Source organism: Elephantulus edwardii, unplaced genomic scaffold (genome assembly GCF_000299155.1).
Source record: "Elephantulus edwardii isolate Elephantulus edwardi_28Jun2011 unplaced genomic scaffold, EleEdw1.0 scaffold00017, whole genome shotgun sequence".
NCBI classification, from domain to species: domain Eukaryota; kingdom Metazoa; phylum Chordata; class Mammalia; order Macroscelidea; family Macroscelididae; genus Elephantulus; species Elephantulus edwardii.
Genome location: NW_006399767.1, coordinates 24,112,082 through 24,119,872, shown reverse-complemented (window position 1 = coordinate 24,119,872; position 7,791 = coordinate 24,112,082). Strand labels below are relative to the sequence as shown.

At 40.8% G+C, this 7,791-nt stretch overlaps 1 pseudogene; it reads left to right on the top strand.

Annotated features, from left to right (window-relative positions):
* The window catches only part of LOC102850508, a 95,812-nt pseudogene that overhangs the window by 64,199 nt on the left and 23,822 nt on the right, over positions 1-7,791 (top strand).

Below are 7,791 nucleotides of genomic sequence, written 5' to 3'. Positions count from 1 at the left end.
AAAGGATAATGGTGAAATCTTTTACAGATAAGGCCAAGTTCCTCTTTATGTTAATCTCAAGAGGGAGGGATTCATTTGATACAAACTAAGAACAATGTTGACTCCTAAGGAATGCCCCAGTGTCACAAGGTGACCTCCTAAGGAATGCCCCCATGTCACAAGGTGACCTTCAGCTTGTATTAAGCCTCCCTCATTTCCCAATACAGCATTTGGTCTACTATTATTAAATTTTATATTTGGCTTCCCTCATCTGCCCCTCCATTTTCCCAGCATGATGTCCTTTTCCAAGGATTGGCCACTCCTGACAATGTGCCCAAAATATGTGAGAAAAAGTTTCACCCCTTTGTCTTTAAGGAGCAACCTGGATGCCTTTCCTCAAAGACAGACTAGTTTGTTCTTTTGTCAGTCCATGGGATACTCAACCAGTACTCTTCTCCAACACCACAATTTAAAGGAAGGTAGAGACCTCTCCAGAGTGCTGAGGAGCAACGATGTCAGTCTAGAGACCAAGCTGCGCCTGATCCAGGCCATGTTGTTGTTGTTGTTGTTATGTGCTGTCAGGTTGACTATGACTCATCATAACCCTATACATAATAGCTCTGAACCCTGTTCTATCCTGAGTTAATCTCACTGTCTTTGATAAACCCACCTTCATTACCACAGTTATTCTGTCAATCTATCTCCTCCAGGGTCTTCCTCTCTCTCAAACCTTCCAAGAATGATATCCTTCTCCAAAGACTGGTTCCTCCTGGCTACAACTCTGAGTATGTGAGACAGAGTCTCAAAATCCTTGCCTGTAAGGAGCAGCTTGGTTTCACCCTCTGCACAATAGAGTCTTGGCAATCCATGATTCAATACTCTTCTCCAGCACCACAACTCAAAGGCATTAATTTTTCTGTCATCCTTGGTCATTGTCCAGCTTTCCGATGCATAGCTAGTAATTGTGAAGACCATGGCCTGTATCACACACGTCTTAGTCTCTAGATTGACATCATCGCTCCTCAGCATTCTGGAGATGTCCCTGACAGCAGCAGATTTTCCTACTGCAATTCTTTTGAGTTCCTGACTGTTGGTGTCAATAGATTGTGGAACTGAGCAAGTTGAAATTTTAACAATCTCAAACTATTTTCCATCTATCGTGAAGGTGCCAATTGACCCAATGATGAGAATCTTTATTTTCTTGATGCTGAGCTTCAATCCATGTTGCAAACAATAGTCCTCGACCCTCAACAGCAAATGCTTCAGGTCTTCCTCAGTTTTAGCAAGTAAGGTTGTGTCATCTGCATGATGCAGGTTGTTGATGAGTCTTCTTCCAGTCCTGATGCCACATTCTTCCTCATAAAGTCCTGTTCTCTTGAATGATCTATTTTCATACAGATTGAAAAGGAGTGGAGACAGGACACGTTCCCGATGCACTCTTTTTCTGATTTTGAACCATGCCGTGTTTCCTTGTTCTGTTCTAACAACAGCTTCCTGGTCCAAGCATAGGTTTTGCTTGGGCATAATCAGGTGTTCTGGGATTCCCATTCTTCTCAAGGTTAGTCACAATTTGCTGTGATCCACGCAGTCAAATGCCTCTACATAGTCAACGTAACATAGATAGAGGTTTCTCTGGTGTTCTCTGCTTTCAGCCAAGATCCATCTGATATTGGCGATAATGTCTCTAGTGCCATGACCTCTTCTAAATCCAGCTTGTGTTTCTGGTAGTTGTCAATGTACTGTGCCAATCACTTTTGAATAATCTTCAGCAGAATTTTGCTGCATGTGATATTACTTGATAATTTCCACACTCTGTTGGATCACTTTTTTGGGAATGGGAATAAAAATGGGTCTCTTACAGTCAGTTGGCCAGGGAGTTGTCCTCCAGATTTCTTGGCACAGCCTGATAAGCACACCAAGGGCAGCATCTCTTTATTGAAATATGTCAGTTGGTATTCTATAAATTCCTGAGGCCTTATTTTGTCATTTCCTTCAGAGCAGCTTGAACTTCCTCCTTCAACATCATTGCCTCTTGAATATAGGTGTTTCATTAAATACTTCTGTGTTGGCCACTTCTTTTAGATACAGTGACTCTGTGTACTCCTTCCATCTTCTTTTGATGCTTCCTAGATCATTCAATATTCTGCCCATAGCATACTTAAGTATTGCAACTCAAGGCTTGAATCTGTTCTTCAGTTACTGCCACTTAAGAAACGCTGAATGAGCTTGACCCTTGATTTTCAGACCCTAGCTCTTTGCACATTTCATTATAGTACTTTTCATTGTCTTCCTGAGCTGCCCTTTGAAATCTCAGCCCCTTAACTTCTTGATATCTTCCCTTTGCTTTGGCTTCTCTGTCCTTTAGTGACTATTAAGAGTCTCTTCTCACATCCATCTCTGGCTTTTTTTCCTCTTCTGTCTTTGTAATGATCCTTTGCATTCTTTGTGGATAATATTCTCTATGTCCTCCCACAGCTCATCTGGCCTTTGCTCATTAGTGTTCAAGGTCTCAAATCTGTTCCTGAGATGTTTTTTGTTTTTGTTTTTTTTAAGTTCAGATGGGTTAGACTCAAGGTCAAATTTTGGTTCTGTGGATTTGGTTCCATTTTCTTTAGCTTCAGTTTGGACTTGCATATGAGTAGTTGATGGCCTGCTCCACAATCAGCACCTGGCCTCATTTTCACAGTGGCAGGGTGACAGGGGCAGCTGCTGCAAATGGGGCCAGCGGGAGCACCAGGCTGGAGGTGGATGCTTCAGTAGTCCCCAGTGTGTTGGCCTTCAGAGTAATGGGGAGTGTTTCAGTCGCTCTTTATCCCCTTGTTATTCTCAATATCTCTGACCACTGGATCTGCATGCACTCCCAAGAGGAGCGGCCTATGCAGGTAAGTGGGGCTCTGATCTGGAAGCAGGAGGGTAGAAATAACAAGGTGATGAATTCCTTTGAACTACTGTTCCACACCGTGGAGAATATTATCATTGACATGGAATGTTATTACACCAAGGAGGAATAATGTAAGTTTCTAGGTTTATATACCTCAGGAGGGCCACCTGATTCCTCTGACATCCACACCCATAAACAGGTGTGTGAGATAATCAAGAGTCCCCTCTTTCTCCAGTTGAACCCTATGATCAAGCATACAGATCTTCCTGCCAGCATTTTTTAATCTGTCATCAATATAATAAATGGAGAAGCCATAATGTGGTTACTAAATAGAAATACAAATGGTATTTATTTCTATTTGCAACTTTTTGAGAAAGCACCATACCGCCTTCCATAGTGGTTGCACTATTTTACACTCCCACCAACAGCGAATAATGGTTCTAATTTCTCCACAACCTCACCAGCATTTGTTGTTTGTTGATATCTCATAGTTGTTTTGATTTTCTTCTCTCTTAGAGCTAGGGGTTTTGAACATTTCTTCATGTGTTTGTTTGTCATCTGAATGTCTTCTTTGGTGAAGTGTCTGTTCATATCCTGTGCCCATTTTTCAATTGGGTTGTTTACCTTTATCTTGTTGAGGTGTGGAAGTATTGTATAAATTCTAGATATAAGTCCCTTATCCTACATGTCATCACCAAATATTTTTTTCCCTCAGTCTGTGGCTTTCCTTTTTACCCAGTGGGGGAAGTTTTTTGATGTGCAAAGGGTTTTGATTTTTAGAAGATTTCAGCCATCTATTTTATTCTATCCTGATTATAGGGTCTTTTGAGTTCTTTACTGCTGATGCCAAGATATTGTAGAACTAAGCAAGCTGAAATTATTAACAATGTCAATCTCTTCTTCATCTACTATGGTGCTGTCAATTGACCCAGGGGTGAAAATTTTTGTTTTCTTGATGATGAGCTTCAAGCCATGTTGAAAACTACCATGCTGAGTTCAGAACTATCACACATAGAGTTGCTATGAATTGTTGTCAACTTGAAGGCTCCTAACAACAGCAAAAAAATCCTACCAGAATTCCAGTATGGAAATAATTGTTGTTAAAATATATCTAGTCCTTCTACTTAAAGACTCAAACACATTGCACTTAAATGAGATCCAACTCATAGGTGATTCTCCAAGGCTGTAAGTGGCATGAGAGGAGACTGTCTATCTTTCTCCTTCTGGAGAACCACCAGACAGGAAAGGCTTTAAGCAGTAACACAACTCCTTATAGATACTACACCAGAGTAACTACTCCTTGTGTATCAATTATAACAATTATAACACTAGCCAACATTTTTAATTTATAATAATAGCTTTAGAAAATCTACTTTCCAATTATTTTGCACATTAATGACATATACTTAACGTTACCAAATGTCAAGTGGAGCAGAAGGCTGGCTGTCATGCTTAGTTATGAGTCAACTTGGCTGGGCCAGGTTTTCTATGATTTAGCAGTTATGTAAGCATGAAATTTGGTATTTATGCAATGATGTGATTTGTCAGCTATATAGAAATAGAATTTTTGTTATGCTTTGAGGACATCAACTTGCGTTATACCAATGATACAACCTTACGTGCGGACACTGAGGAGGACCTGAAGAATTTGTTGCAGAGGATCAAGGACTGTAGTCTGCAATATGGATTGAGGTTCAACATCAAGAAAACAAAACTTCTCATCACTGGGGCAATTGGCAGCACCCTGACAAAAGGAGAAGAGAATGAGATTAATAATTTCCGCTTTCTCAGTTCCACTATCAACACTCTTGGCACCAGCAGTCAAGATATCAAAAGACGAATTACATTAAGGAAATCTGCTGTCAGAGACCTCTCCAAAGTGTGGAAGAGCAACAATGTCAGTCTAGAGACTAAGGTGTGCCTGATTCAGGCCATGGTCTTCACAGTTACTTGCTATGAATCAGAGAGCTGGACAATGACTGAAGACAATAGAAGAAGGATTGATGCCTTTGAGTTTTGGTGCTGGAGAAGAGTACTGAACGTACAAATAACTGCCAGAAGAACTAACTGATATGCCTTGGGGAAGGTGAAACCAAGCTGCTCCTTGGAGGCAAGGATTTTGAGTATCCTTCTGACATACTTTGGCCATGTTGCCAGGAGTGACCAGTCCTTTCAGAAAGACATCATGCTTGGAAGGGTGGAAGGACAGCACAGGAAAGGAAGACCCTGCATGAGATTGACTGGCACAGTAACTGGGGTAATGAGAGTAGAAATGTCAGAGACAGTGAGAGTGACTGAGGATAGAGCAGGGTTCAGAGCTATTGTGCATAAGGGTTCTAGGAGTAGTAGTCAACTCAACAGCATATAACAATAATATCTTCGATTTTGTGATCTGATGTGTTCAGCCCTCATTTCTATATAATGACAATTTCACATATAGACTTTGTAACTTAACATGTTCAAAAGTATAGAGTGAGTGTATTAAATATACTTTTGCATTTGTTGGTGGGTGAGACTCCTCTTTTTTTTTAATTGTATGTGTGTGTACCGTCAAATCAGATCTGACTGGTGGTACAGGAAGAAGTTGTCCCTCCTTCTCCAGCAGAGGATGGATCTGGTGGATTTGAACTGCGTACCTCTGGGATTGTAGTGCAGCTTCTTGCCACTAGGCCACCAGAGCTCCCTGACTCCTCCTCTCTGAGACTCTGCACATCCCTTCCCCAGTTGTTTTTCTTACCACTCTCTCATACTGTGTTGATAGGTTAGTACTTATGCGGACATGTTTAAATGCTTTAAATAACTCACCTAGGTATGGATACAAACTGGATTGGAATTCTGTTCTTGTGGCCTTGCACTCGTATTCCAACTTGAACATGGTCTACGTTGTTATGTCATTCATATTTCTTGCTGTTGGGGTAAAAAAATTTTATAAATCCAGTTAATAGCTTGATAAATTCAAATTAATTCTGACTTATAGACACCCTGTAGGACAGAGTAGAACCACTCCATAGAATTTCCAAAGCTATAAATCTTCATGGATTTATTGCTTTGGAAATTAGGGCCTTCTGGGTAATGATGGCTGAGATGCCAGGCTTATTCCCGGAACTGAAGGACAAGATGAGTAAGTGATAGAGAGGGCCAGGTGAAAGGCCAGTGACCTGCAGTCAATGGGTCTCAGATAAGAGGTACAGGACAGAAAGACGGTAAATTGAGGATTTGAAATATGTTGGGGACATAAGAAGCAGGTATGTTTTCTTACTTGGCTCAACATTCAGCCAAACAGTATATAGACCTCTAAGAGGAATAATAAAATCAAGAAAGCCCTCATTCTTTAGAATAACAAATCAGATAAGGTCAAAAGATCAACAGTTGCCCAAGGATAAAGCCCAGACGACAGGAAGGAGTAGGATACAAGGATTCACGGAAATGAGAGTGACAGGAAGGAAGGAAGAGCAGGACAGCTTTGTGGATGTTATAATTTATGTTATGAAACAAAATATGTAGGTTAGTGGAAAACAATTTGCTTTGTCAACTTTCATTGAAATAGAGTTTTGGGATTTTTTTCCTTAAAAAAAAGAAGATGCAAAGGTGTTTAGCAAATGGTTTAGAGTGGGGAATTAAGTGCTTAACCACAGGTAATGCAAAAAACTGAGTTCCTTAGAATAGATGAGAGAGGTGATAGGGAGCCTGGAGGAGGCACTGGAGGGCGAGGGCTTAACCAGCAGTGGAGGAAGAAGCGCTCAGAAGCTCCACGAGAAAGAGGAACCAGAAATGCAGGAACTTGGAAAATGGAAAGGACAGAGATGTAAGAGGAAGAGAATGAATAGGATGAAATATGATGGGAATAACTCACTGGATTCAGAGTCAAACCTGTCTCATACCTCTGTAATTGGGGGCAAGTTACTTATGTTCTTATGCCTCCATTTTTTATTTATAAAATGTGGATAATAAGACTATCCACTTCATAAAATTCTAAAGAATCTGTATACATAGTGAGCTGTGGTGCTGGAGAAGAGTATTGAATATACCATTGACCTCTAAGAGAACAAACCAGGCTAATCCTGGAGAGGATGAAACCAGGCTGCTCCTTGGAGGCAAGGATTCTGAGGCTCCATCTCACATACTTTGGGCATGTTGCAAGGAGGGACCAGTCCTTGGAGAGGGACGTCATGCTTGGGAGGGTGGAGGGACAGCACAAGAAAGAAAACCCTTGATGAGATGGATAGACTCAGTGACTGGGGTTATGGGGGTAGGTATGTCAGAGACAATAAGGTTGGCTCAGGATAGAGTAGGGTTCAGAGCTGTTGTACATGGGGTTGCTATGAGTTGCAGGTGACTTGATGGCACATAACAAACAACACCAACAACACTGCTAACATATATAGATGCTGCCTCTAGCAGTTCAAATTCACCAATAGTACTGGTAAGAAATTGAGCTGCCAACCCAAAGGTGTGTGGTTGGAATAAAGAAAGATGGGCAGTCTCCTCCCACACTGTTTAGTGCCTCTGAAAAACTACTGGAGTGTCAGCTATGAGTCAGTTCTAACTTGACAGAACACAAAACAAATACATATATGTGTGTGTGTGTGTACGTGTGTGTGTGTATATACATATACATGCATGTGTGTTTATGTATATATGTCATTGTTGTTAAGTGTCATTGAGTCATAGATGACTCATAGCGACCCTATGAACGAAAGACATGAACAATTGTATAACTTTCAACGTTTCTCCAAGTTCATAGAGTTTCTGGAGGCAAGCTATTTCGGAAGTGAATACCACTCCCCAAACACTGTCCACCATGGGTAACCATTATCACATTGTTGCCTCAGTGTCACAGTGTTCAGCTTCACAGCAACCACAAGTTACGTCTGTACAACAAATGGACAGACCAGTTTATATAAATATATAAATATATAAATATATAAATA